At 42.5% G+C, this 21,149-nt stretch overlaps 1 long non-coding RNA gene across 1 annotated transcript; it reads left to right on the top strand.

Moving 5' to 3' along the window:
* The first annotated feature begins 760 nt into the window (after nucleotides 1–760).
* On the top strand, nucleotides 761–17,975 carry LOC109369308. Its single transcript, XR_004160808.1, has 3 exons — nucleotides 761–1,044; nucleotides 9,662–9,723; nucleotides 13,668–17,975. It is a non-coding gene; the product is annotated as an uncharacterized LOC109369308 (long non-coding RNA).
* The last annotated feature ends 3,174 nt before the right edge of the window (nucleotides 17,976–21,149 follow it).

Below are 21,149 nucleotides of genomic sequence, written 5' to 3'. Positions count from 1 at the left end.
TCATTTCTCCCGTTTCTGTTCTTACTTCTTTTAAACCCCTGAACTCAGGCACCAGAAGGAGCAGACTTACCTCTTCTGTCATACTTTGCTCAGAATAGGTTGTACATAGCATTCACTTAGCTCCTTGTTCTACAAACCAAAGGGTACTTCTTCAGAGGTGTGACAAACAAACATACAGATCACAAGCTTTGTTAATTAGAGTAACCTTTCAAACTCCAGCCTTCAGCTGATAAGATGGGAGAATAAGAACAATGAGATCCAGGATAGTGCACTGCAATTTCCCCATATAAAGATCAGTGTGTTTCTGACAAGGCTTGTATGCAGAAACACTGCCTTACTTGTAGAAAACATCCAAGTGAAGTAAATACTCGACCTATCTGACAAACCATAAATGCTTCCATTAGCATGGCATAATTCTAATGCATTTAGTGTGTATGTTTAATGCTAAATGCATTAGCACTTAATGTCAGAGCTTCAGACCCGCTGGAGTCAAGGGGTTAACACAAATTAAGAATTGCAGAAGAGATTTGTCACTCTTTATAGCTCTGTGTTAGAAGTCCTAATTTCATTATTGAAGCTCTGTAAGGAAAGAGCATCATTTCTGTTGGGCTCCTTTTCCTTCTTTTGTGAAGAAAGGCCCAAGACTGCCCTGCCAGTGTTTGCTATTGCAGTAAGATCTGATGGGAGACCCTGCTGTAACATCATACAAGCTGAAGTCATGCAGTAATACCTGCAGAATATATTAAGAAAATGCATCTATCCAGCTTAATTAATAGATTCACATTTTAACACCAAGCCCACAATTAATTCCTATGTTTAAATGGCATCTTTTGTTTTGTTTTATCTCTAAAAACAGAACATTTTGATCTTGATTTATGTAGGAGAGTGAGGCCAACACATGAAATACAGCAACCCAGGCTGCAGCCACCCGGAGCACCAGGAGGTTAAGCAGCCCTTAATCCTTCCACTTGACCCTGCCTATCTTTGTATTTCAGCACAGACAGTGGCACAGCTGTGCAGCAATCCTCACTGGGGAGCAGCCAGGTAAGAAATAACATAGATAGGGAATAGGGAAATGGGTGCAAGAGAGGAGCCAGCTTAGATGGAGAAATGGGCATCAGCTTTGTCACATGGCTGGTCATCATTGGACTGCTCAGAGCTTGTTTGGTGCAATTCAGAATGGAACAAGGAAGATGCACCTGGCCTTCAGGTTCCATGAAAAAACAGCACTGCTTTGGATTCACTACCTTAATAGTAATTTGAAACAATAATAGTGTTGGAGTCAATGGGACTGTAAACAAAGCATGAAGAAAATGCCAGTCTCTACAGGGTCAGGAAGAAGAGCAGTTACACTGTGTACAAACAATGAATATACAGATGATACAGTTGTACAATCAATGAATATACAGATGATATAGTATATTCAGGAGTTTGGCTGATGTAATTATTACACTAGAGTAAGAAAGAAGGACATTCACCCTATCCTGGGCTCACATGGTAAACTCCAACAGAGTGGATATCTAGAAGAGATCCTTCCCCACTGGCAGTCAGCTCTTAAAGGGGTGTAGGAGAGGTGCAGCCAGGCTCCACCCCTTCCTGCAGCACAGGTGAATTGCCTTCACCTGTGCTCTGTGGCTGACTCACTGCTCACCTCAGGTGATCAATCAGAGGTTTAGGCCGTGATCCAGCAGCCCCATACACATTGATTGACCTCAGGAAAAAAGATTATTTGATTTGGGAAGGTTTATTTGGTGTGTGATTTTAATTAAGACTTGTATGTGACCCTAACTCTTGAAAAAGTTTTAGAAATCTCAAGACCATAACTCCTTGTAGTGCTTTAGTAAGACAGGAACTGTGCTGGAGGTGAGCCCAGCAGGGAAAGCCAGAGCACAGAGATACATGGCAGGAAAGAGGGCCTGAGCTGGCACTTTCCTGCTCCTGGTCAAGGGCCTTTGCTCTGCTTTTCCTGAGAGCAAGTTCTCACAGTTATGTGGTAACTTTATTTGGCATTGAATGTTTTTCTACTGATAGCAGCTGGATGCACAGACAGACTTTACATAGTATATGTTGACTCACTTGTAGACTAGGTACAGCTTGAGGAGTTTGGGTGTGATTCACCATCTTTTTCCTGAAAAAGAAGTAAATATTGCTGTAGCAATCAGACACCTCCTCTTGGCAGCATCCAACTGCCCTTAAACATCTCTTAAGGCTTTAACATGGCCTTGAGTTGCACTAAGGGAGGTTCAGGTTGGACATTAGGAAACATTTATTCTCTATTAGCCATTGGTACAGGCTGCCCAGGGAGTGATGGGGTCACTGTCCCTTGGGGATATCCATAACCGTGGGGATGTGGGGATGTGTAGCACTGTGGGACATAGGAGGTGGGTATGGTGGAGTGGGTTGAGCTTGAGCATCTTAGAGGTCTTTTCCAGCCTTAATGGTCAGAGGCTCAGAACCTCTGACCTTGTTCCTGTTACTCTGTGAAGGATGGCCTGAAGATCACAAGTTTCCCCCTGCCACTGCATTGCTTCCCCACCTAGCGTCTCCCATCTCTGCAGCCATTGTTGCCACCAGTAATGAGGGATGTAACTGGGCCTTCAGAGGGGACCAAGCAATCATTTTGCTAACTAAAAGGATAATCTGTGTATTTCCTTTCTTTTTCCAGACATGCTGTGATTCTTAACCTTTTAAACCATTCTTAACATCTGCTCCTTTCAATAAGCACGCATTGCTGCTAACAGGCCAGCACACTCCCAGCATTCTGGCTGTATGAACAAGTCACTCCAGGGGATGTTGGAGAAGAGCTGTGGAGCAGCTAACGTGCTGTGGAGCTGCACTCCATAACCCTGCAGCAGTTTGTTCATGGAGCCATACTCTGATACCAGTCGCATTAACCCTTCTGTGTCCTTGGAGTGCCCTGCTACTGAATGAGATGTCCATGGAACAGTTTTCATTTAAAGAAGTGTTTAGTAAGCAGCTAAGCAGCAGAAGTGCAATGATGAGAGGTTTGCTTTGTTCTGCATTTACATTTGGGTAGGAAGTCCCGATGAGAAAGAGAGCTCTGTGATTTGCTGTAGCTTGCACTGACCATCATCACACAGCCTGAGGGTCTGATTCAGATGAATTTAGATGAGGAAGAAGTTAAATAGCAGCCACAAATGTGCTTGCTTTCCCTGTGCAAATTGGAGTTGCGAAGCAAGGTGTGCCTCTGGCTTTCTCATTGACTGGACTGACGTAACCACAAGGAGGCAAGGCTAACTGTTATTATGAAATGAGACAGTGAGCTGGAGCCAGCAGGAGGTTTGCTCATGTTCTCTAGTGGTCCCTATGATACGTGACATCAATAGATCATCTCCAGAACTGCCTCCTGCAGCAGGAGGGAGGTGAGGGCTGAGGATGCTCAGGTGTGGGCTGGATCTATTTTCCATCTGTGTCTCCTTAACAGTCTCTCTAAGGGTTTCATCAGGCCTGCAGCTTCCACTGCACCTGGCCTCTGGGAAGTGAAATAAGTGCTCCTCTGCTGGCAGCAGCTGAGCTCTCTGCTTTCATTCTGAGCTGCTTCTTGGACCTTGGGTTGTATTTTGATCTAACCTTGGCTGTATCTCTGTTCCCCTGGTACCTGGCTCTAACAGGATACTCTGCTCATGCCTTGGCTGCCATCATACCTAGCCTGACTGTGTGTGCTTTGTAAAATGAGACCTTTTCTTCCTCGTGCATCCCTGCTTTAGCACACCTTGAAGCTGAAGAGAGTAAGAAATGGAGAGCAGGCTGCAGTCTAGGAAAAATTATGGCTGTCTGAACAAGCATGCTATGAATGCAGGCTGTGTGTTTCCCTCTGTCCTTTGCTATTTGAAATGGATGTTTTTTGAACCGAGTACTGACATTAAAATCATGCATTTCAGTATTCTTTGTTTACATATTATATGTAAGCTCTAGGATCACTTTCTGCTTATTTAAATTGCATATACATTTAAAATGATCTTAAAATGATTCTAGAAGTACCTATATCTATACCTGAGCAAAGTCTGGCATCTCAGTTGCCGAGCCTTCAATAGTTACGGCATCTGTAGGTGTCTTTATGCTCTCTTTGGTTAGTGGAAATAGGAACAGTATTTTTTGACAGTTCTTTTTTTTTTTCGCATCTCTTTCTGAAAATGCCTCTCTTCAGGTATGTAACTGCCACTGTTGTTATTTATTAAAAACAAGCATAGATTTTGCTTTCATGCAAATATTTTGCTCTCGGGTTCACATCTGCTTTTAAAGCTTGAGTTTATTGGATGGCCAAGACAACAGTAAGCTATCTGGGACTTATTGCTGCTCTCTTGTTCTGTCACATCAACTCACGTGCTTGGCACTGCCAGCACTCCCAGGCAGGGAGACTGGAGGGCTGACCCTCATGGGCTGTTTATCCTGCTGAGCACTGCTGGCTCTCCTGTGTGTTGCTATTTGGCCAGGGACAAAGTAGGGATCAGGTTTGCTTAGCCCAGTTCAGATGCTCAGTTGAGCTTGTAACTGACTTAACTAACCTTCATTCACATCAGAGTGAGAGAGAGCAAGTATAACCCTGGAGACTGGAGATCAAGAATGGATTTTAACCCCAAAGGAGTTCCAGCTTTAGTTCATCTTTATGCAGTGTAATCCTCTTTTTATGCATCCATCTATTTCTTATCTCCTTAAGTGGTTAAATATTTTATTTATTTGCCAAGTGTGCATACAGACTTAATTTATATTTCATGTGCTGTGCACTCTCTGCGTGCTGTAAGTTCGGATGCTGCAGTTGTGCACCTCCCAGTCTGTATCTCTTCCTCCATGCGATACCACTGTATCTATGCAGATGGGTGTTAGCCTTTGGACAGCTGATATTTTCCTCATTAGTCTGCCACACAGCTGTTAGTTACTCTTAAGATTCATTTTTTTCTAGCTGCACTGTGATTTGACCACGCGTTCTCAAAACCTTCCTAGGATCATTTTAATCTATGCCAGGAATGACCCAAAGAAAGGGTTGTGCTCATTTTCTTCCTTGATTTCAATAATCTGTTTGCAGCGCAGGCACTTTTCTGTGTGCAGGTGTTTATGGCATCAAGGCCTTGCTGGTGTCTTCCAGGTTCATCCAGTATCAGTCTGAGTGAATTACTGCTCTGTGCAGTCACTGGGCGGGGAAGGCAGTGTGTCCTGGCAGAGCAGAACCTCATGGGCAATAATTAGTCTCAGCATCTGTAAATTATTTTGCAAACCACAACCGAAAGGTGGTAAAGAAGCACCTCCACTGGGATTATTAATGCATAAAATGAAAACTTGAATGTTAAATAACTACACAAAACCCAAAGACAGCTGTTAAAGGCATTCTAGAAAGACAATAAATCAGTTGCCTCTAGGTTGGAACTGAGAGTGGAAGCACTGGAAATGCATCTATCACTGAGATAGCTGAAGTAAGCTTATTTCCTTGCTTCAGAAAGAGAAGCTTTGATCACATCTGCCACTGAAACACTAATTAAAAAAAAAAAGTTAAAAGCCAAAATAAAGTTTAAAAAAGAATGGAGGATTATGGCTCTGAGAACTTGTTTCTAATGCTGATTTCTTTCTCTGTTAGTAAAGCATTTTAATGAAAGTAACTCAAGGCTTCTAAGATTTTGAATTTGTAAGTTGTTTCCATCCTTTTCTTCTTCCTTACCTGTCGACCTCATTTCATCAGCTCTTTTAGTGTGATATTTCTTTAATCAGTGAGTAGTGACTAACATTGGGGAACTGTAACTACTCAGACTTCATTATGTTGTGCTGTAAATCAGGTCAAAACAGCACCTGGATACAGAGGAAAATTTTGCTTGCCGGGTGGATGTTTACCCTGATGTTTTAATTCAGGTCAGCAGTGAGCTTTTAAGGTAATCTCTCATTCAATGCACTGTGGTTCTTGAAGTGCATAAAGTGGATTTCTGTAGCATGAAACTAACTCAGGAGAGATGCACCTAATCTCTCTGCTAATGGACACCTAGCCCACGCACAGCAAGGAAGGACTAGCCTGAAGTAACTGGCCCAAAATTCTGCCATGCTGTGCTGATCTGCTTCTACAGTGCCCATGGAGCAGTCATTCCTTAACTGCATGCTCTGCCTTTCAGTTTCCATCCGATAAAGATGTTAAGACTGGGATGTGCTGTGAACCTGTGAGCTTATCTGGCATTTCAGCTCTGTCCAAAATGGGAATATGAAGACTTGAGGATGGAGAAGAGGAAGAGGGAATATCCTGTGTTTGTTCCTCACTCCATTGGCTCTGGGGAAGTCCAAAGCATCATAAAATGGAGTCAGAAAAGGCCTGCTGTGAGGAGTATACGACTGTACTTATTTCTTCACTTTGAAGTAGGGAGAAGTGATTTAAGAGCTGACTGTGGAAGTAGACACAGACATAAAGACAGACATAAAGAAAACATCCTGACACTGCTGCTGCTTAAAGAGAGATGGGAGCTAGGAGTGAATGCTTGGAACGGTCCTATAAAGTGATGTTTGGTTCTGAAGCTATTCTTTAAACTCTTCTATGTTTTTGCCATGGCTCTGCACAATAAACAGCGCATGCAGAGTAAAAGACACGTTGGTGGGCTACTAGCAAATTAAGAGCTCAGCTTTGGTTTTAACTGCTTCTTCTAGATATCAACTAGCTGCAGCTGAGCATGGAATAGCACTTGCATCTGTGAGAGGTTTGTAGTAACAGTGCTAAACTTGGAGATGAGAATCGTTGCTGCATCCTCCATCCAGCCAATGTGATACCAGTAGAGCATCTTCGGAGAATGGGGAAGATTCAGCTATAGGTGAGAATTTGGTGAGAAGCATGGAGAAATAGGGCTGATTGCTGATATGACTTGGTGTAACTAGGCAGCATCACTTCTGCTGGAGCTGGAGCCCCTGTGTCTCTATGGAGAAGTATCAAGTACTTGAGTTTTGGCTGTGTCTTTTGTTTTATCAGTCTCAGATGATAATAATGACAGGTATTAGGAATGTTCTGCTGAACGTTGCCTTGAATTCAGGCCAGTATAACATTCTGGCTAATGTGTTAAGTGTTACATCTCTTATCAGATTGTCAGACCTCCTAAAGCAAGTACATATCTTCAGCTTGTGAATATGTGTGAATCCCAGATAATGCTACAAGAGAAAAAAAGTAAGAGAATCCATCTTAAATGACATCTCATTTCTGCCTTTCACTTAGTTAAATCCAATAATAGGCTGAATAGGGAGCAGATGTAAGGTCAGATATGCTGTGTTAGCACTTACGACGCTTATTCAGCGATAGCAGTTGCGTGAATATTTGAAAGCTCTTCTCAGCAATACCCGTGCAGGTTAGCTGCTATCACATCCTGACATCATATCTTTGAAACAGACCTGGAAGGGGAACTGAGTTTCTGTCCTTGAAGACTTCAGAATTTCAGGCTTTCAGTACTGGTGTGCACTTGGCACTGAGGAGTTTAGAATTTTTATGTGGGGGAAGAAAGATAGGAAAAAAAAAAACAAACAACAAACTAATTTCCCAAATATTTGGAACTTCTTCCATTTCTGTCTCAGAAATCAAACAGCAAAGACATGTTGCATTAATCTCACATATTCCTCAGCATACCATCCTTGCAACATGCCCTGTGTGCAGCATGGCCAGGGCTTTGAGCCCTTTAGGGAATCATTACACTGCTACAGCAACAACTCAAAATACAAATCTATGCCTAATAACAGTAACTGCTGGTATATATCTTGCATGATATGTTTCTGTGCTGTAAATACAGGCTGGAAGACACCAGTTGCAGAGAGAAGGGAGTAAAATTTTTGTTGAGAATTCGTTTGTTTGGTGCTTACTTTAACAAAGGGTTCAGCAAACACTGAGGAAGGGAAATTGCCTTTTCTTTCAAGATTGAATAAGTCAGCATTTGTTTAAGCAGTATATTCTTCTACCCTATAAAAACTCTGTGCCCTTCAGTCTGAGCAAACAGGAAGTATAGGTTTTGCACTCCAGGACTTACTGCTCCAATGTCTATTTGCTATAGTACACAAGCACATGCCTGCATCTCCAGTGGTGAATTCCAGTGCTCTTTTTAAAGACGTTTAATTGAATCTATTTAGAGGTGCTGGAGAAACATCCCGAAACTCTGAATACACTGAGTTCATGTTGCTGTGCCAGCCCTGTGACTTACATTAAGGCTGTGTAATGAGGACGCGGCTCTGAGTTTATCCTCAAGATTTTCATTTCTATTTGCTTGCTTCTGTGTAGTTCTTCCATTTTCAGTTCAAGCCTTGAAGGGGAGGGTGTTATTTGGTAAGTTTAGCAGTAGCTGTGTAAGCTTTCTTTTTACTTAGCTGTGTTATTTCTTTCTTACGACTGTTGTGACTGCCTGCCATCTGGGGGCTTCTGGGCCTGCTTCAATAAATTGTGTTCTCTTTTCCTGTTGCTCTGAGGCTTTGTGGAAGGATAGGAGACTGGACACGTTGTGTAGTGGGCTGCAAGCTGTGGAAGGCACGTAAGGCATATATTCCTGGTTTTTGCTTATGTAAATTGTTGTAGTAAGTCACCACAAACAATGGCCAAGGAGAAAATCAGTGGCAAAGCAACTTTTATTTGACAAGTTGCTACAGGGAGCTGCTAACTCCCTTTGTGCTGTGATTCTAGTGGAACATCTCTGCTGGCCTTAATGAATGTGTGTGTGCACTTGGGTGGCTCAACGTGCCGTCAGGATGTACCCTTGCAGATGTCCCTACCAAAAATGCCACCTGCTGGAGGTGCAGCCATCAGAAGCTGCTCTGGAGAAGAGTTCTTAGGAGACCTACCCATTTGCTATGGCCATATGCTTCTAGAAAAATCTTGCAGCTGAGTTCTTACTCTTAAAAATCAGCTCTTCCCACTTACACATTGTATCTGTGGGGTGTTTTTGGGTTGGTTTTTTTTGGTAAATTTTATTTACACTGTTCTTGGGAGCCCTTATTTATAAGTTTGTGTGAAACCACAGTACTGTGTATATCAGTTTTTGTACACAAGAGACCTTGAAGTGACTCAAACCAGCAGCCTTCTGCGGTTCCAGCATCTGTATTTATGAGCTAGGGGATGCGTTTGGTGCAGCATTTCATTTTACTTTGCTTTTTTGTTTTATATACTCATTTTCACTTGGCATATTACTCATTCCTCCCTTTCTGTAAATACACCAGAGCTGGAGATTGCCTCAGTCCAATTTTTACTTTCTCTGCTCTTTCTCCCTGACTGATGGACGTGCTCGAGTCCTTTGTTGGCCTTGGTCACCTTTGGTTTAACTGGCACACTGCAGTTCTTCTGCCAGTTCTTACTTTCCAAATTACCATGTTTAATAATAGTAGTTTTGAAATTCAACATCGTCAACTTTGACTGTTCTCTTGACCTCCTTATTTTCCTGGGAGGTTATTGGGATAGATATGTAATGGGAGAATATGTTAAAAGAAATGCTGCAGCCTTCATTACTCTTCCTGTGAACCTTCATTTATAAATGCTGGTTAATGATAACGTAGCTGCTGTCCAATGTGCTCTCAGTTAGCATATGTCATGCATGGAAAATAGATGTGCTTTTCCTGCTTCGCTGCAAAATAACTCACTACTTACTTTCTATTAGAGCAATGAGAAAGGTACTGTTCTGTCCTCCTTTAACGTAATAACACATTTATTATGCAGGTGGATTAGATCAAGTGGTTGGATTAAAGAATTCCCTATGCAAGAAGAACTAATCGTGCTAGGTACGTAATTAGCATTTGCTTTTGTATTTAATGAGCTTTTCCAAGAGTTGTTCTCTTCATGGCCTTTTTTCTTTTTCTTCTCTTTTCTTTCTTTTTTTTTTTTAAGAAATGTAGGTGTTCCATGCATTCTCCTGGTGTTCTTGCAACCTCCCTGACTTGGTGCCAATGCCTTCTTGGAGAGCTGGAATTAATCAGTATCTGCAGGCTCATAGGAATGATAAGCACTAGAACCAGGTCACTTGAGAAGTACTTATCCGTAATGGCCATTATTAACCAGACTGTATCAAGTGCTTTAAATATGATAGGGTCAGAGCCAGGTGTGAAGAGTTTTCTGATAGGTTTCGTGCTTCTCTTTGGAGCAGTTACTCGTCCAGTTGAGCGCGCTTTTTTCTGGAAAAGTTAGACCTTGCATGAAGATTCTCTATATAAAATACACTGGGAAATCTTGTTAGGAGCCCCAGGATCCTGTGACCACATACTAACATTCTTTTGTCCAAAAACTGCTGCTCAGTGACAGGGAAGTTACCAGCCTACAGAATTTTGTCCTTAGTGAAAAATTATTTTCCATCTGTCTGTTCAAGTCTCCACGTATCACTTTCTCACATGCACTCAATTTTTGCAGGTGAGAAGCAATGAGACTGTAATCCTTTTGCTTTTTGTGCATTCATGATTATACTGAGATCATCTCCAAGCAGGTTTCCCTGTACATTGTAGGGCAGTTAGTATAGTAATTGTTCACAACTCCAAAGGCAAATGCTGGAAGTCTATTTTAAAATCTAGTCCATATTGAGTGAAGTCCTTGGGGATGAAAGAGCTTTATATATGCAAAATATTCATTTTTCTTCTAAGTGGGGTAAAGCTGTTTCCATCTCAAGGGATGAAAAACCTGGGAGTTTTCATGGAATTGAGCCCATCTTTAATGATCATATCAGCAGAGTTGCCAGGCTGACATTTTGATTATCTCGGAACAGTGCAGTGCTGCATTACCACCTCTCCCAAATGGATGTTGGATTGCTTATCCATGTCTTTTGCAATGCCCCGATTGAATTAATCAACTATCCCTGGAGTGCTTCCAACAGAGAGAATTCACTAGTAACAGCTGATCTAAAAGTTCCCCTTCCAGGACTTTAGCTCAGCCTTTGTACACTGTATTTGTCCTGGGGTGTGTTGTGCTGACTTCACGATAGCAGAAAGCTGCTGCTTGCTTTGCAGTGCATGGGTTAATGCAGTCATTTTTCATCTCTAAAAACAAAGATCTAAACTGGTTTAGGGTCACAAATAAAGTGAGTTCAGTGGCCCTGACCTCATCTCTAGCAGATATTTGTCTGCAATATAAACCAACCACATGGGTTCATCATGATGGGCAGTCATTTTTTATATGAGATCCAGGGAATGGCTACCTGGGGGTGCTAAAGGCCACAGCAGGGGTGAATTAGCAGAGTTATATCAAAAGCTAAATTACTTGGCATACCTCAGCTAGATCCACTTCATTACAATACGTGTTAAGTGGTCACCAGCCTATTAAAGGGAAGTGATGCACAAAAAATGTCATTGGTACATGTTGTTGAAGTATTGGCATTTCAGTGCACCTGTAGGGTGCAGCCCACAGCTGCTGTGCTGATTTTTACAAAGTTTAAGCAGAACTTCTATCACTAAACTGCTCATATTCTCTTCTCTGTAAGTCTCAGCTTTAGAAGTCAGTGTTGTCTGTTCACTGATGTTGCAGGAGGTCTTCACAGCACTGTGGATAGGTTGAACTCTTCCTGCATTTGGATATCTTTCCCAATTTATTATTACTATGCTGAACTGTGTAGCTCTGCTTATGACTAATATGACCTGAATGCAGGGCACTTGTAAGGAAAACCTTCATTGCTTTTGGAAGGAGCACACCTGAAAACAAGCTTTTCATCCATACATGTCCCGCGTCAAGAGGCCTGGGATTTGATCCAGCTTCAAACTTCATGGGTAATGCTCCTGTTTAATTTCTCATTTGTGTCTCTGCCATTTCCATTGGCAGAGCATCAGATCTGAAAGAGCCTCTGACCCAATAAATGCATGAATTATTTAAGATGTAGGTTAATTTTCTTTGGGCATTGTAACAGATTTAAACATGATACCAGCAGAGAGGAATTTCTTTCAAGTATCTTTCAGACATTTTAAATATATTTGCATTATGGTCAATTAAAAAGAGCCGAAACAATGCTAATTGTGGATTTCTTATTACTAATGCTTTTAAAATTCCCAGATTTGTGCTTCATGCTTCAGGGTATAAACGCACCTCTAACTAATGAGTGCTAAGAAGAAGCTTCCCTATGGGCAGATTATCCCATAAGTGCCGTATGGCTGCTGGCTTGTCTCCTCAACTAAGGAAGGGCTAACATCTTGCCAAAGTTGCTTCCAACCTCTTCCCTTAAGGCACTGTTTATTAATTCAGACAAAAGCCTCTGAGAGTAATGCGATACAAAGCTGTTCCCTGAACAGAACAGACTTTGCTCTCTGCCCTCTTTATCTCTCAGCTACAGGGCTAGAAATGGAAGAAATCTCCTTCCTGCACGTTCATTTCACTCTCTCTGGATTGTGTTTGAACATCAACCGTTCCCTTTCCAGATGGATGACAGAGCTGCATGTGTTGGTCTTGGCTAAAGCAGGCAGGATCTTTCACAGTCAGACCCTCAGTCTGGGCTAGTACACCAGCCTTAACGTTTCCTTTGTTTCCTTTTTAATTGTCAGTTGCAATATTGAAATGAACTGTGACAGCGAAGCACAAAAATGTTTCAGAGCCACTTCTACAAAACTGGGGAGATGTGGTTGCCTATCATTCATGTCCACCATCACCTTTGGCTGTGACAACAGTGATTGTGCAATCCAATGCCCTGTCTCATCAGAATAGCCTGACTATGGATCCTGCCTCTGAAATATGAGGTGATTCCAGAAAAGTGAGTTGGGATGGTGTGGGAAAGTCTCTCAGCTTGTGTTCGGCTGCCAAGATTAGGAGGAGCAGGCAGCAGATCTGGAGCCTCAGCTCAGCATTGTGGTCCAGCAATCAGTGTGAAATGTGTGCATTGAGACAATTTGGGAAGAGTGCCTCTTCACACCCAGAGATCCACGCAATGTCTAGACATCCATTTCCACACCATGTTTTTTTTCAAGAATTGTTTGATATGAAGCTTGTCTCCAACTAAGTATTACATTTATAACAGGCACTCGTGTCTGAAATTATCAAGAAAAAGAAGTGTATTGCATTTTAAACAAATTACATAAATCATCTGAATTATTTATCAGGGCTGCTTCAAATCTCTGTTGTGGAAGACCTTTACAGACTGCATGTGATTTAGTATTAACATAACTGAGATGCAGGCAGGGCATTAAGTGCTTCTCCTAATTTTATTTTATTTTGGAAAAAATAAAGAAGTCAGTAATTGACTCTTTGATAGTCCCATAACTGTTGATTTTTAACCTTATTTCAAAGCATGTTTTTAATGCAGAGTGCAAAGTAGCTCTTGTGTTTAAGTAGCTACCACAAAGACTGGTATCTGAGCCCTTTCTCCCCGCTGGAGGCTGGAAAATCCCTGAAAGGACACTACCTGTAGACACATAGGTGCAGTTTTGCTAACAGTGCTTGCATTAGGAGAAGCCACTAAGAAAGCATTTCATTTTAAATGAACACAGTTTTGCTTGGAAAACAGCGAGGCATCCTTCAGCAGGTGGTGGTGGTACTGAGAATATGGAGAAAACTTGGAAAAATAGAAGTGTACACTTCTTAATACAGTTGGTCTGGTTTGTGAAAGGTTCCACCTGTGTTCTAGCATCTCCTGGTTTTCTTTTTTCTCTTATATTTATATATTTCCCTGCTGTTTGGAAGCCTTCGTCTCTATTATATTGCCTACACCAAGAGATGAGGAGTTTTACCTTACTAATGCTTTCACTGTGTGCTTTGTCCTTAGGATAATGCAAGGGAAGATCAAGAGCAGAGGCCTGAACAAGCAGAACAGTTTGGGAGCATTTGAAGTAGCCTTCTGCTTCTAGGACCACTGAGCTTCTTTGAGGTTTTGGAAGCCAAACAGAACTGAATTTTGGAACTCCCCTTATCTTTACAATAAGCCAAATCAGAACCCTGGATCTTAATTAACATTTCTTCATTTAGAATTATTTTTGTGAACACAATAGAGCTGATTATTACTGAGAGCCTCTTCAAAGAAGTTAAATTAATCTGATAAATCAATGTGGCCAATGCAGATAAGTCTTGTGGAGCACTTTCAAGCAGTACCAGGATCCGTCAAAAAGAGTAATGAATATCAGATTTCCAAATGTACACATTTTGGGGGGAAGGAATAAGATAAATGACACGCGTTAACTTCAATAACTTGCGTGCGGTAACGTGAAGATGCAAATAGGAAAATTAAACTGGGTCAGCAGATGCAAACTTGAAGACAATAATAAAGGATGCTGAGATTGTTCTGAATGAAGATGGCAAAGAACGGGAAATGATGTATGGGAGTAATGGCATGACATTTGTGTTCCTTCAGATGAATCCAACTCAATAATAATAATAATCCTGCTGTGAATTAAATTTCACTCCCTGCCACATCCAAGTAAGGACCAGCACACCAAAGACATCTTGGTGGTAAATTCATTGTAAAACTGAGGACATACAAAAGGCTTCAGGCTGTGGCTACTGCAGAAGATGGCAAAATGAGCCAGGGGCCAGCCCTGTGTTCCCAGCAAACAGTGGGGAGGACTCCAGGAAACATTCTTGCTGCTCTGGGAGAAAATCTTATTCTTGTGTAAGAGCATCTTATCGCAGTGCCATGCATCACATGATAGGTGTCTTGGGATGCCATGATGCATCAGATAGAATAGCTATTTTCATCAGAAGTGCAAGTGATCAATTTCTACTGATAAAAAAGGCATTCATTTCTTCAGATAGAGAAGCAAATAGAAGAGTGTTACATACAGAGAAGTGTAAAAAGTAAAACGTCTAGCCTGAAATCAAGAGGAAGAAAGAGGACATACCTGGAGTAAAGATAAAAGGAAATGGCACAGTATTGGAGGAGAGTTAACATTATACTCCCAACAGGCTCTGACTTGGAGGTCTTGTCTCCTGGTGTCAAAGGCCAGGCTTGGCTGGCCTTTTCAATATTCTCATAAGCCTTTCTGACATTAAAGGATGGGAGATAGTCTGGAAAGCACTTAACAAATTAATATGGGATGCATATGCCCACACCCAGTGCTAGTGCTTTGGCTTGCTTCTGGGTTACTGCTCTGTTGTACTACAGTGATGTGTTGCTGCCTATGGCTGACTCTTCCATGGGCTTCAGGGGGAGTGGTTATATCATTTATGTACATGTAGATTCAAAGGTTTGTTTAATTTCTATTTTTTATTGTAGTTTTCATGTTCCCTTCGAGTTTCTAGTACAAGTTTAAGCAAAGAGTATCAGGAATCTCATGAGAGTTTTTAGTCTCAAGACTTCTGATCCAAAGCATTTGTGTACGCATCAGATTTACATCCAGTGTAAACCTTTTGAAAATCAACCCTCGTTGTTCCCTAATGATCAGAGTATGAATTCCTAGTAGGCAAGTGATGAGTTCCATGTGTGTGCCTACTTGTTTTTTCTTTAAATATTCCTGTGATTTAGGATGATCTCTGTTATGGAGTCACAGGCAAACCTACGTGCAATTCTCAGCCTTGGAGCCTGAAGAGAAAAGCTGCATCCTCTGAAAGAAGTGTTGTTCTTTCTGCCTTTGGAGTTAGGGGACAGGTATGAGGACTGGTAACTTGTTTACAAGTTTTTCTTCTCTTTCAACTCTTCCAGCTGTTTATGTCACCTCTTTCATAGGTGGTACTGAGATAGAGTTGCCAACTAGAGCTGAAAGATGAAATAGAGCAGATGAAGGGTGTGTGTATGGAGGGAGGGGAGGGTGGAAGTGTTCTCTTTTTTCAGTTCTGTACGGTGACATAAAAAGTGGGTTACAATTCAAAATATTGAATCATGGTTCTCGAGGCAGTTTTATACTTAAATCATGGTCTTGTCAAGTCTGTGTTTGATGTGCTTTAATTAACGCTTCCCCTTACTTTGTGTTTGATTTTGATGTGTATGCAATGGATTCACACAACCTGAAGTGATCAAAAAAGAGGCATTTGTCAGTGTCAGAGCCTGTGCTGAGGTCTTGGTTGGCTCCATGCACACCCTAAATGAGGAAGGTGGGGATGGGTTATTAGAGGAATACAGATCAGCCTTTAAGAAATCACCTACAATAAATGAAGCTAATGCAGTTTTCATTAGGCTGTTTGCAGTACCAGGATCAAATGCGTTCGGGAAGTTAAGTCAAGCTGAGCATGACATCCCCATAATGCAACAAGGGGGTTGCTCACAGCCTGTGGGCTTGCATTTGTTCCTTTTCAGCAATCACCATCTGAAGGACCAAGCATTTGGTGAGGTTTTGCTAGAGCCGTTATTATTTGAGACAATGCAATAGGAAGGGGACAGAGCACACAATTGTGCTGGTGGGGACCAGCAGCGAGACCACATTGAGAGCAGAAAAAGGAGGAAGGGAGCTCAAAACACTCTGGTGGGGGTCTGCTCATGGGTGGAATTGGCAGCGAGAGCAGATCCTGAATCAGTGTCAGCCAACAGCTCTGGGAATCTCCTTAATGAGTTTGGATGTACAGCGTAGTGCCACCTTCCACTCCTGGCTCTGCTGAGTGCCTGGCGATGCTTCAAGCATCCTCACTGCTCCTCACTTCCTTAAGTGGCAGTACAAGTGATACCTGGTATTTGGAAAGTAGTGCTTGAGGGGATAAAGTGCGTTGATAAACTCATCGTGATATGGTTTCTAATAATTTATTGACTTTTTTTCACAGCAATAGTGGGATGCTTCCAATGCAGGGCCTTATTCTCAGTGGTGTCACTTGACATAACTCCACTGATTTCATTAACTTATACCCTGATTTCCTTCCCCTCCTCACCCCCCCTCTTTTTCTTTGACTCAAATCAATCACCATGATAGACTAGGAAAATTGGTTTTATCATTCTTAGTCTCCAAATTGAATAGCTGCAGCAGCTGGATTAGGCTAATCCTCCTTTCTTGGACTTGCATTGCTGAACAGAACCACCCCTTGCCCCCACCCCTTCCTGCAAATTAGGGGATTAAGCCAAGAGGTGCTTAAGCATAGCACGGATTGATACACGTGGTTATGCAAATTGTATCATAGTGAGATTCTTGAAACGAACTTGAATACTGGAATGACATCTTCAACATGGAGGATACGAATGTAGCAAAAGAATCTAAGGCTCAATTTGAGCAAAAAAGTTGAACTTCGTGTGCCCAGCCACATCACCCACCGACATCCCACAGCCTGTGTGCCCCATTAGCTGGTGGGGAAAGATTGCAAACACAAGGCAGCATGTTGTGCAGTTCACACAGATGTTAAGTAAACGATGCCATTGACATAGATACATGGCAGGTGGAACAAAATGGCTGCACCATCTACCACAGGCTACAGGGGAGACTCAGTGTGTGATTAAATAATGAATAAAATATCATCGCAAATGATAATGTTATATTGTAAATAATTCCATTTGTTTACTCTCTCCTGGCATTGAAGTTCATCTCCCTTGGAGACTTCTTTGACTTTTGATGCTGTTTTGCTTTGCATATGCTTGAATTTTTTTTTCTGCTTTCCACAGAACCTTCATGAGGGTTCAGAAAATGACACAACTAAGTGAATAATTCACAGCAAATAATTCCTTGGCTGCATTTTGCATCTTTATTGCTGCAAAACATCCATCCACGTTATGTGTGTTTTGCACTAATTTCTTGTTAAATTAAAGCATGACTTCCCCTCTAGCCACTGTCTTCCCATTTTCATGAGCAGGACAATAAAGTCTCATCTGGAAGTAGTTCATTTTTAAAATTAGTTTACTTGTGACTGGAGAAATAGACATCATTCCCACTTCTTTCTTGGATGGCTGTAGTATTGCTGCTGGTATAAATACCTCCAAACAACAACAGATGATGTGACGCTCAATATTTAATATATTTTTTATTATTCAGATTTAAACTATTACAGTTTGATCTCTGAAACGCTTCAGAAGGGGAAATACAAGGCACTCAGATAAAATCTGTGTTTTCCTCTGGAGCAATCATCCAGAGTTACACATTTGAAAGAAGAAATATTGCAATTATTATTTATGATTCTTGACTTTCACCATCAAAAGCAGTGTTTTTGAAGACAACATAAAATTACTTATTCTTTCAGTGGATGAAGTGGGTGGGTGCATACACTGTGGTTGTAACTCCAGATTAATATTTACACCTTAAATACTAGTCTTAAGATTGGAGTTCAGTGTAAGAGCATGTGGTGAACATTACAGTGCAACACATTTTGTGGGGAAGCATCTCAGCAATCCCTTTTGACTTGCTACCACTAATGCACCTTCCAACTCCATTCTTCCAGCCCAGGGATAAAAGAGAAATGCCTTCAGATGGAATGATGGGGGCAGAGGGTACTTGGAGCACTGGGACGTGAGGCTCTGTAGTCTGGTTAGTGTCACCCTTGCAAGGACTGGTGGAATCTCTTGCTTTGTTTTCTGGATCAGGGTATTTTTTTGTAACAGAAGCCAGAAGGAAACCTCCAGGAAAGCAAGATCTTTTCTGTAATTTATTTAAGGATCCAATTTATTAAAGGATCATATTGAATGATGCGAAAGCAGCCCATGCTACGTAATCTACTTGAGAGTGCCAAAGAGCAAACACCTCAAATTTGTTGTCTTTTTGGTAAAATTGGGGTATTGGCAGATGTGTCAACCTCCATGAGATCTGCAGGTGGCAAATGCTAAAGTAAAAGGATTGCAATGCAAAAAGTCAGAGCATTTATCTATGCCTGTGAAACTTGTACTATTCCTGGGCATGCATATGATTAAATATCTCTGCCTTGACTACATCAGAGATCAGAGGTCTCTTTTGGTAGGTGCCATCAGCGGACACATGTCTTGCTTGAGAAAGCCAATACTTTCCTAAAGTCATAAAAAAAAAAGAAGGAAAAAAAGCCCTGGCTGTGATGAAGGGTGATGACAGGGCAAGTCAAAATTCTCTTTTGGCAGATATTTGCATTCACGCTTGCCTGGAAGTTACATGTCTGGGAGTTTTTGAGGGTAAGTATATTGGGTAAGTGTGATTTCCTCATGGGGATTTTGGGTCAAGCATGTACCTTAGCCTAGGGCACCCTTAGCCTCACCTGGGTGCAAAGGGCAGCAGAGTGCATCCCCAGCAGCTCAGGTGGGGGCCTTTGCATGCCTGCATGCAGGGATCTTTGCTAGCGCCATGGGTGATACTTTGGTTCCATAAGGATGAGAGTTGTAAAGGGAATTTGCTCTGCTATGAGTACATAAGCAGGGAGGCCTTGATGTCACTGTCAAGATGTGAGGGTGAAAGTAGCTTTTTCTTAACCAGTTCATTACCACATGGGACTTTTTGACTTGCAATTAAATGAACATCTGAGTTGGGCTGAACAACAGCTGAGCAAAGAGTCCATACTGCATGCTGCTTTCTCAGAGCAATGTTTGCTGTAGCTGCTGAGTAACATGACAGGGAAACCTCATTTCTATGCCAAGTTCTGCCTGCCCCGAGCTGAACACAGCCCGTCCCTGGCTGTGGCTGCAGCATTCCCTCCTTGCTGCTTTTCCTGCCTTGTTCCCAGCTCTCTGCTCCCTGCTGCTTGGAGGCACGCAGCCCCAGCAGCTCTGCACGAGCTCACCAGCGCTCTCCTTTGCAGCCTCCCAGGGCTTTTTGCTCAGCCATCTGTGTTAAGGAACAGAAATTAACAGCGTTTGCAGACAGATCTCATGCAGTCATCTTTTACAGACGTTTCCCAGCTCCTGTTTGGATGGGATTGCTGATGAGAATTTGCATATTTGATGCTCTTTGTACTGAGCATCGTATGGTTAACCTCTTTCCATGCAAGCTTCTCCTGAAATCCCTTCCCAAATCCAACTGACCACCCTCCCCAACTTCAGCAATTCTGCTAAAAGTAGGAAGGAATCTGGAAACAAAACCCCCATCTCTTCAATCCCCCAGCTGTGGCTTAGTCCAAAGGCTGGGCGAACCTGGTGCATTTTCCTACCAAACTTCTCCCTCCAAAAACAGGTAAGACGACAACAGTAAGAAAACTGCTGGGGCCTCAATGCCAGCATCACCACAACTGAACAGTGGAAGAATGCAAGTCTTGAGACTGACAAACGTTTTGTGCTGATCGTTGTAATGGGAATGTGGTGGGATTGGAGCAGGTCAGGCTGGCATAGCTCCTCTTCCTGTTCTCCTAAACCCCAGAAAGGAGCAAACTAGAAGCAACTCAAGATGAGAAGGACAATCAGGATATGGTTCAGTCTCATAGCCCTCAAGGGTCTCTAGCAGCTTTGTTCACCTTTCATTATCCACCAGTTAGGGATAACAAAGTGTTTGAAGCAGCTGTTGTCAGATGGCTCAGGGCTGGCACCTGGAACCTAACAGGCAGGAGAAACCATCACTGCTGTCATAGGTAAGTGACACAAGCATGCTGATGAGAGGTCAGGGCTGCAATAAATACTGTCTCAGAACCACAGAGGTCATGTACAATTAACGAATATACCAATGTTATGATATAGCACTGTGCAAATAACAAATATACAGCTATGAAGGTATAACAGAGAGCTCAGATATTATGTTATTACACCAAAGCAGGAAACAGAAATAATAGGTACATTCACCCATAACCTAGGCCCACATGATAAACTCCAGTGGAGCGAATCTCCAGAAGAGATCCTTTCCCACTGCAGTCAGCTCTTAAATGGGTGTAGGAGAGGTGCAGCCAGGCTCCACCCCTTCCAGCAGCACAGGTGAGTTGCCTTCACCTGTGCTCCTGTGGCTGACTCATTGCTCGCCTCAGGTGATCAATCAGAGGTTCAGGCCGTGATTCAGCAGCCCCATACGGGTCAGGAGGAACTTTTGCATGCTCCCAGTCCAGCCCCACTACAGCAGTTCTCTACAGAGCTGCACAGGAACACGTCCAGGTGGGTTTGGGCCTCTCCAGAGGAGGGTTCTGCACCATTCTGGGCAGCTGTGCTGGGACTCTGCCACCTCACAGTAAAGTTTTTCCTCATGTTCAGATGGAACTTCTGTGTTCCAATTTGTGCCTATTGCCCCTTATTCTGTCACTGAAAATGGATGAAAAGATCCCAGCCCCATCCTCCTGACTCCCACCGTTAGATATTGATCAGCACTGATCAGATCCACTCTCATCCTTCCGTTCCCCACAGCCCCGGGGCTCTCAGCCTATCCTCATCAGGAGGCGCTCCAGGTCCCACCACCTCTGGACTCCCTCCAGCAGTTCCCTATGAGGGGCTCCGGTCCAGCATTCACCCCCCGGCCACGGCCTTCTGCCCCCAGCC

The sequence above is a fragment of the Meleagris gallopavo genome, chromosome 10 (assembly GCF_000146605.3).
Source record: "Meleagris gallopavo isolate NT-WF06-2002-E0010 breed Aviagen turkey brand Nicholas breeding stock chromosome 10, Turkey_5.1, whole genome shotgun sequence".
NCBI lineage: Eukaryota > Metazoa > Chordata > Aves > Galliformes > Phasianidae > Meleagris > Meleagris gallopavo.
This window is presented reverse-complemented; position numbering and strand designations above follow the sequence as displayed.